Source organism: Panthera uncia (genome assembly GCF_023721935.1).
Source record: "Panthera uncia isolate 11264 chromosome C1 unlocalized genomic scaffold, Puncia_PCG_1.0 HiC_scaffold_4, whole genome shotgun sequence".
Classification (NCBI taxonomy): domain Eukaryota; kingdom Metazoa; phylum Chordata; class Mammalia; order Carnivora; family Felidae; genus Panthera; species Panthera uncia.
This window is the reverse complement of record NW_026057585.1, coordinates 93,757,831-93,766,923: the sequence shown is the minus strand read 5'-3', so window position 1 is coordinate 93,766,923 and position 9,093 is coordinate 93,757,831.

The following is a 9,093-nucleotide window of genomic DNA, read 5'->3' as shown; positions in this document are numbered from 1 at the left end:
GGGGCGGGGGGGGTGCTCAGTCGGTTGAGCGTCCGACTTCAGCTCAGGTCATGATCTCGCGGTTTGTGGGTTCGAGCCCCGCGTCGGGCTCTGTGCCAACGGTTCAGAGCCCGGAGCTGCTTCCGATTCTGTGTCTCCCTCTCTCTCTCTCTGCCCCTCCCCTGCTCACACTCTGTCTCTCTCTCTCCCTCTCAGAAATAAATGAGCTTTAAAAAAATTAAAAAAGAATTGCTCATATGCATGGAACACTTCGTATTACCAGGCGCTGTGCTAAGTATCTCACATATGTTATCCCACTTCCTCTGTATCCTGGCCTCACGGCCATTTTGCAGGTTAGCTCACTGGGGCTTATTAAAGTGCCCCATGTCCCATTGCTAGCACGCGGCAGGGCTGGAGTTTGAACCCAAGCCGCCTGGCTCCAGTGCCTGAGTTCTTTAAACGCCCTACTGTGCAACCCAGCGCAAAGAGCTTTTCCAGACTTTGAACGAGAGCGAGGAACTGTGCTTCCCGAGAGCTGGGGCTGCTCCGTCAACCCACGCGCCCAACAGAACATTGTGGCTGTTTAGACAGCAGCTCCTCCCTGTCTAAACATCCTCCCAACGTCCCCCTCCTGAGGCCAGGCGAGAGGGAACCGCTGGGCTGTATGCTCACCCGGGCCGGGTGAGCGTGTCCTCATGGAGAGGGCAGAGTGCCTACCTGGGGAGCCCAGGAAAGCAGTCCAACGAAAGAGAATGTCCATGGGGACTGCAGACTGCTGAGGCCGAACCAGAGGAGAGGAACATCGACGTCTGGGGTCACGGTCTTGACCGTGGAGGGGGAGTCTGGGAAGACGCACCCGGGCCCAGGGGTGCCTTCCTGGTATTGGTGAGCTTGAAGTGGAGCCTGCATGGCTAGGAGAAGAATGAATTCTGCATAGTTGCCATTCTGAGGCCCTGCGTGTTGCCTAAAAGCCCCTAAGTAGGGAAGAGGCAGCAGATAGGAAGTGAATCGCCTCCTTACCTCGGGGTTGGCAACAGGGCCTAAATTCCAAACTTTCACTTTCCTTATACAAATCCATCTGCTAAAAGGGAGCTCTAAGGGCCTGCTTCGTGGCTAAGACACCAGAGGGCTGGCCTGCCTGGTCCCAGCCCGCTGCTGAGCCAGCCTGTGTCTCTCCTCGTATCTGTGGGCGGGACTTGATCTTTGGTTACTCTTCACGCTTCCTCCTGAGAGGACAAACAAGAAGAAAAAGAAAAGGAGAATAGCTAATGAGCTAAGAAACAGCTGGCTAGAAGGGCCCTCAATCTGGGCTCTGGTAGATCACCTAGCAAGGTGCCCGCCCTGCCTAGACCCTCCTGGGGGGGGGGGGGGGGGGGGGAGGAGAAAGGTTTGGGGCTTGTGGTGCGCTGACCGGTAACCCCGAAAGATATCAGGACCTAATTCTGTGGCCCAGCTGCTGCTGGTTTTAGGCCACCAAGTCTGTGGGCATTTGTTACATATCACATGTAACGTGTAGACGGTTCACCTCCGTCTACAGGGAAGGCGAGGAGAATGTTAGCTGAGAACGTTGGCTATTGAATGGAGATCTGGACAGTGCCAGACAGGCAAAAAAAAAAAAAAAAAAAAATTACCCACCATATTAAGCGGGGACCACCTTCACCTCAAAATTCCCCAAGGCACACTCAGCCTGTTTGCTCATTGGTCCAGACCTATCAGGGCTCTCTACCTTGTGACCATAAAAAAAATAAAAACTCAAAACCGGAATAAAGTTCCAGCCCTTGCCTCATCATCATGTTTCCGTTCTTAAATATAAAAGGACAGAGATATGGGAGAAAATTCAAGAAGCCACACACTCGTTCTTGGAACTAAAAAGCCCCAGGGCCAAGAAAGAGCAGAGACAATCCCCACCTAGCCCTCCACCCAAAAGGAGGAATCTCAGCAGCCACGTTGGTGTCACGTGAGCACCAGTCTCTCAGGCCTCAGCTGATTGGACCTGAGGTGTACGTCCACATGACCTAGAAGAACCAATCAGAAGCTGAGCTGTGCTAGACACTTTTCTCCCAGGAATTGGTTGGTCCTGCAATGGATGTAGAGGCTCTTGGGTGATGGGGTCTTAGGGATTTGGGGGCCATCATGATGGACCACAGATGAGTGAAGCAAGGGGAGAAGCAGAAAGAGGCAGACGTGAACCATAATCTCAGAGACGGGGCACCTGGGTGGCTCAGTCAGTGAAACGTCACACTTCTGCTCAGATCATGATCTCATGGTTCATGAGTTGGAGCCCTGCATCGGACTCTGCTGACAGCTTGGAGCCTGCTTCAGATTCTGTGTCTCCCTCTCTCTCTCTGCCCCACCCCCTCTTGTGCACGTGCACGCTCTCTCTCTCTCTCTCTCAAAAGAAATAAATAAACATTTTTTTTTAAAAAACCCTCAGAAATAGCTGTCTTCTGATGACTTTCTGGCCCTTGGTCCTTGTCCCTTGGGAAGCCCGGCCCAGCCCTTGGGTTCCTTCCATAAGAGATGCCGTGTCCTCCCAATAAATTCTCCTTTCGAGCTCTGAGCCTAAATGTAGCCAAAGTCCTTGAAGGCGGGCACTGCCTCTGCATTGTAGACAGTGCTGGGCACGTAGAGGACGCTCTGCCTGTGCTCGATTTTTATTTTCACTTTTCTCAGATTGGTTACAGCTCTGACCAAGGGGAAGCCATAAGCGGATGATTGAGGCCAAAGGTTGCTCTCTTCCTCGGTTCACCAGACAGCAACTCCCCTCACGGATAGTGGACAAGTCAGTCCATTCTGTTTGCTTTCCAGCCCAATACCAGCTTGCCAAGTACACTCAGCACTGAGTGGCTCATACTAAGAAAGCAGGTGCCAGGAAGGCCACAGTTATCGGGATTTAGAGCCCCTCTCCCCTGGTCATTCCTCAAGCTTTTCCCCCCCTGGACTCTAATGAGTGGAAGCAAAAAAGAGCCCCTGATTAAACTCATTTGCGAATCCACAAATGAGACAAAGTCTATTCATTCTGCACAGTTTTACTCAGCATCTACTGTGGGCCACGTGCTAGGCATAAGCTGCAAACACACGGACCCAGTCCCTGCTGACACAGAGGCTATGTTCTGGGTGGAAGGAGACAGATGATGAACAAACAAATGAATGTGAGCTGTAATGTCAGCAAACGAAAAGCCCTGTGCAGAAAGATGAAGCAAAAGAAGATCGCCTATCTGAGGACAGGGCAAGTCTCCGGGGAAGCAACATTGAAGAAAAGTGGGGAGTGAGCCACATAGATATCTGAGTGCAGAGAATTCTAGAAAGTCTCTCATGTGCTTATGCACATTATGAATCTCCACGCGGATGCTGCAGGATATAGCATTTCCCAAACCAATGTGGCTGCAAAACGTTTCTCCCCCACAAACCTCCTCCATGGTCAGCTTTCGTGGACTACGCCGCAGGGAATGGTGATTGAGCCAAACCCAGGAATTCTACAGGGGGAGAATCAGACCCGGAGCGGACAAGAGACATGTCCAAAGTCCTACAGCCCATTGGCAAAGCCGTCCATTAGCTTCCTTGTTGTATGGCACTCAGATCAAAGCTCGCCAGTGAGGACTCCAGCAAAAGATCACTAAGATGGCCCGGCACCTGACACCTCGTGGGGGGGAACCAACTGCACGTGGGAGGAAGGCAGTCAGCTGGACGGCATGCTGATACAGACCAGTGAACCCCCAGACACACGTGTGACAAAACATTCTCAGCTCCCAGTGAACGCTCCCAGAGACATTCACACCAACGCCAGAACTGGACATTTTGCACCTTAGATCAGTGGTTCTCCACCAGGATTAACTTTGCTCCTTAGGGGCCATTTGGAAGGTTACGATGGTTGGAGGGGGGCTGCTACTGGCCCCTAGTAGGGCAGGGATGCCACTAAACGTCCTACAATGCAGAGGACATTACCTACAACAAAGAGCTATCCTGCCCCAAATGTCAATAGTACCAAGGGTGACAAATCCTGCCATAGACAAAGAAAGATCCATTCTCTTGGGCAGTGGGGACTCTGAGGATAGAGCCTGGCTACCCGATGTCAGCTCCATCAAAAAGCAAGAAACAGTCCTCGTTGGGTTGCCTGGGTGGCTCGGTCAGTTAAGTGTCCAACTCCCGCTCAGGTCATGATCTCACGGTTCGTGAGTTCAAGCCCTGCATAGGGCTCTCTACTGTCATTTCAGAGCCCTCTTTGGATCCTCTGTCTCCTTCTCTCTGCCCCTCCCCCCTTTCAAAAATTAATAAGCATTTTTAAAAATGCCTTAAAAAAAAAAAAAAGAAATGGTCATCCTTAGATATCAGCCCAAGTGTGGTATTTACCATTTTCCTTAAAAAAAAAATTGTCACTTTTACATAAAAAGAGACTGTTTTCCTATCCCTTCCCAGTCCAGAACTATAAATCTAATTCTGCATGGCATGATATAAACAGGTCTCTTCTTCTTTCCTCCATCCCCAGTCCCTACCCGGCGCATTAAAACTCTGCACTGGAATTTATTAACTGTAATTTAACGGATGTGGGAAAGATAATAGTCAATAGTATTTACAAACTCAAATAGATTTTTCAAAGGTTTAGGTTCCTTAAAAGCATACTAATGAAATATATATAAAAAAAATAAAACAACTACAATATAATTTGAAGCAGAAATTATGGCATGATCTTTTCTGAGCTGAAAGCCTTCTCAGAAAAAAAAAAAAAAACACAACCCAATATCAATAATACAGCGTGCTTCTCAGGGATATGCTGGGCTCAATACCGTATAAAATGTGAGTGGTGCATGGAAACTCTAAACCCAAGAACATTCTTAGTCTTTATCCTCAAGATGTCTTATTTTAGAAAGCATCTTGGCAATTATGTCCAGCCTAGAAAAACTGTTAGTGCGGACTTCAATACATCACAAAAGAGAGAAAGATAATGTAACAATGTGATAGCAACTATGATAAACTGTAAACATGTGTTTATAAGGGAAAGGGGTGTGAATACTTGAAATAGGCAAGAGAATAAATGCATCTGCCTTACCTAAACATTGAAAAATTGAGCCCGTAAAATAAAATCATAAAATAAGATAAAATGCTGCGTTTTGCTTCTGAGAAATTAGTTGTCTTTTTAAAAATCAGCTTCAACATACGAGCCCACAAATTGACTTTTTGATCGGTAAAGGGCACGCCATTCCAGCACTTGCCCGTGGTAAATTCATTTCAGCACCAAGTGGGTTATTTTAAATCAGTACAAATGCAGCAGGAGAAGGGATACGGGAGAAGCTGGGAGCAGAAGTGTGCAATAGTTTTAACGATTTCTAAAAGATAATGCTAAGCTTCTTGAAAACATCCATTCAATCGATCAAAATGGCGAAGAAACAGGACCAAAAAAGCTGACTGCTATTTGGGCTAAAACTTGATTTTGATGTTTATTTCCCAAGATAAGGGGGGAAAAAATCAAGGCTTAAAGTTTTCCTATTGGCCTGAAAGCAGGGAAAATTGTCCATTAATCTTCCCTTGGGCCAATAATAGAACAGTCTCCAGGGGCAAAATAGGAACCAGAAATAAGACTGAAGGGGAAACGTAGGAGAACATCAGATGGCTAAGTTCTGTGGATATGCTAAGAACAGAGCGTCCCATCATTCCATTTCGTGTGTGCTTGAATCCTCAGATATGTACATTTTTATACATCCTTTCATTGAATAAACATTGGATAAAAAGGCATATGACTCCATCTCTATGGATGGATTCAAGTCAGGGTTTTTTAGCTTTGGTACTATTGACACTTGGGACTGGATGACATTGACGTGGGGGGTGGGGAGGGGTGCTGTCCGGTGCATCACGGGATGTTTAGCAACATCCCTGGCCTCTCTCAACTAGATGCCAGTAGCACCTCTCCCATGTGTGACAATTAAAAATGCCTCCAGACATTGTGACAAGTCCCCTGGGATGCAAAGTATACCTGACTGAGAACCATAGCTTGAAGTCTAGTGGGGGAAAATTCAGTATGGGGGATTGGAAAACATATTCTCACTCAGGGGGCAATTTCCACGTGTGTAAAATGGAGATGTTGACAATTGGATTGAGCCACAAGACTGGGAGAGTCCAATGAGTAAACTACGTGTGAAAATGCTGTAGAAAGTAGAGTTTAGAACAGGAATGGTCCCAGAGCTCATCTTGTCCAACTTCCTTGTTTGGGGAAGGAAAACTACAGCAAAGATGTTTGCCTAAAGACCACCCCAATGCAACACAAACATGGGGTTATAATTCAATATCGTGTGGTTTCCACCTGGAAAAACAAAGGACACAGAGCCTATCTTGGTGGACCCCTGAGATGGCACTGGTGATCATCAAACCAAATAATGACTTTAATGGGCTACAACATCGCTACAGATTTTTGAATCAAAGATTCCTAATGAGGGGCGCCTGCATGGCTCAGTTGGTTAAGAGTCCAACTCTTGATTTTGGCTCGGGTCATGATCTCGAGGTTCATGGGTTCAGACCCTGTGTCAGACTTTGCGTGGAGCCTGCTTGGGATTCTCTCTCTCCCTCTCTCTCTGCCCCTCCCCCCCCTCAGAATAAATAAATAAACATTCAAAAATAATAACAAAATAAAATACTATGGTGTTATGATCCCCCTTTGGGGACCACACCTCTCCCCCATCCGCTCTCTCAAAGCCGGTGTGGACCCCCAAGCTCAGCCAGTCGGAGCAGAGCAGTCTCCTGCCCTCAAGGATTGGCTCAGGAATGGATATATTCCCCAGTCATAGAAAATGAGAAGCAGTGACGTGTTTGGGGGAACCTTAGGGAAAAGACTCTCACTCTTCCCCGTGGGATTCAAAGCTAAGAAGATGCAAGGGCTAGAGCTGTGGCAGCCCTTTTGTGACCACGATACAGAGACTCTGTCTGAGGTCGGATCCACATGGCCGAAAGCATGGCTGAGAGCTGGACAGAGGCCAGGGCTCGATGACATCACTTGGGCCTGAATCCAGCCGTTCCCCCTAGACTTTTCATTTATGGTAACCAGTGAATTTCCTTTCATGATGAAGCCAGTTGGAATCGGTTTCTCTGTCACTCCACAGAAGGAGGCCAAGCCGTTCAGCAACTACTTCAAAGTATTTAACACACTACGAGAGCCAAACAAATGTATTTGAGAGCTGACATGGGCCTTCAGTGTCCAGTGTCAGCACCTGGCCTCCCCACCTACTCTGTACCTCATCCTTAGCTTCCCTGATCACCAGTCTTCTAGCCTCTCCTCTGTTCCCAATGCCCCTTCTTCCCTCCATGTAATCTTCTCTCCCTGCCCTGCCACCTGGAATCCTACCCATCCTTCAAGACGCGGGTAAAATGCCTCCTTTTTCTTAAAAGAGCCTTTCCTGAGCCCTCCCCCCTCCAAGTGCCACCCCATAGCAGAAGAATGGACCTCCCTCTCTCTCCCCCCAGGTCCCTCTGACGCCCTCTGGAAGGCTCAGCCCTTCTGCTGAGGATCCTAATTACCCAGCAACATTCCTGTCCTCCTTGCTTCTTGACGGTGATCCAAATTCAGACCCAGGTTGGAAGGGATGATCTTTGAGACTTAAATTTCAAAAAACAATCCGTTGGCAGGAGAAGTCAGAAACCACGGTGAAAGACGAGGACTCCAGCGAGGGATCGGAAAGAAAGGACGGTTGTTCTGGGGAAAAGAGAGGGTCTATGTTGAGTGCGGCTAGGAAGGCGGACAAGCTGGACGTTATCTGGACCGAATGAAATGATTCAGAGGAAACCCGAGAAGAAACGTCTAGAGGGGCACGAGGTTGATCTGCTCTCGGAAAGGAAGATAATAAGCACGTGATGGGAATGACCCAAGACAGAAAATAGGAGCTCTGTTCAAACGATAAAAGAATGCAGACAGCGGGAGGATGCTGCGAAACCTCCAGAAAACAAGGGAGAGGGTGACAAACGATGAGGTCATCTCGAACTAGGTGAAGTGAGAGGTTTGCTGGAAAGGTGGGGCTCCTGTCAGCTTCGGCAGAAGGAAACTGAGGTTCCTGGAATTTGCTGTTGGCCCCAAGAGGCCAGGCAGTGGCTAGGCTCGCCGTACCCAGAGTCGCCATGGGTCAAAAGTCAAAACCGGCAAGGGGTCAGTTTACGAGCTCTCCAAGCAAGCGCTGTCTCTCTTCTCACTTCTAAACTCTGTCCTTGCCCAGGACCAGCTGTTTCTTACTGTGATCACATAACCAAGCCAGACTGGATCCCGTCACAGTGGCTGTTAGCCTCTCCTGGGAGGACTCTGGTTAAGGCTCTGGGCCCTCTTCCCAGAAAAATGCGCGGGGCTCAGCTACATCAAAGTTTCCTCCCGATTTCAGAAGTTCACACCCTCCCTGGGGCCTATTTCTTGAGCAACAGTTCCTAAACTCATTCACTGAATTAAAAACCAAACCAAAACAAAAAAGGTTACTGAGCCCAACTACCTCAGGGGATGCTCTAGGCACCAGGGATATGTCGGTGGAGAATACAAGGATTCCTGCCAGAAATTTGGTGATTCTGACATGGGGCCAGGTTTAGGACCTCCTGTCCCGAGGAATCCCAGGTCACACTGGCCCCTGTAAGGAGAGACAGGAGCATAGCATTAAAAAGCAAGTGATGCCGGGCGTCTGGGTGGCTCAGTCGGTTGAGCGTCCGACTTCCGCTCAGGTCGTGATCTCACAGTCCGTGAGTTCAAGCCCCGCGTTGGGCTCTGTGCTGCCTGCTCAGAGCCTGGAACCTGCTTCGGATTCTGTGTCTCCCTCGCTCTCTCTGCCCCTCCCCCACTCACTCTCTGTCTCTCTTTCTTTCAAAAAAAAAATTAATGAACATTAAAAAAAAAAAAAGCAGGTGCTCTGGCTGGAACGCTCACACACTGCTCAAGGATAGTAGATGATCCCAGCACTTTGGAAAAATGTCTGGCAGAATCTTCTACAGTTGGACGCACGGGTCATGGCCCGGCCATTCTACTCCTAGCTGTATATCCAGGAGATACGTGCATTAGGCATACCAAAAGCCACAGGTACACAATAGGTCCCAATTATGGCTGGTGTTCACACCTCTGGGTCATCCCCTCTCCTTGGGCGCAGGTGAGACCTGTACCAT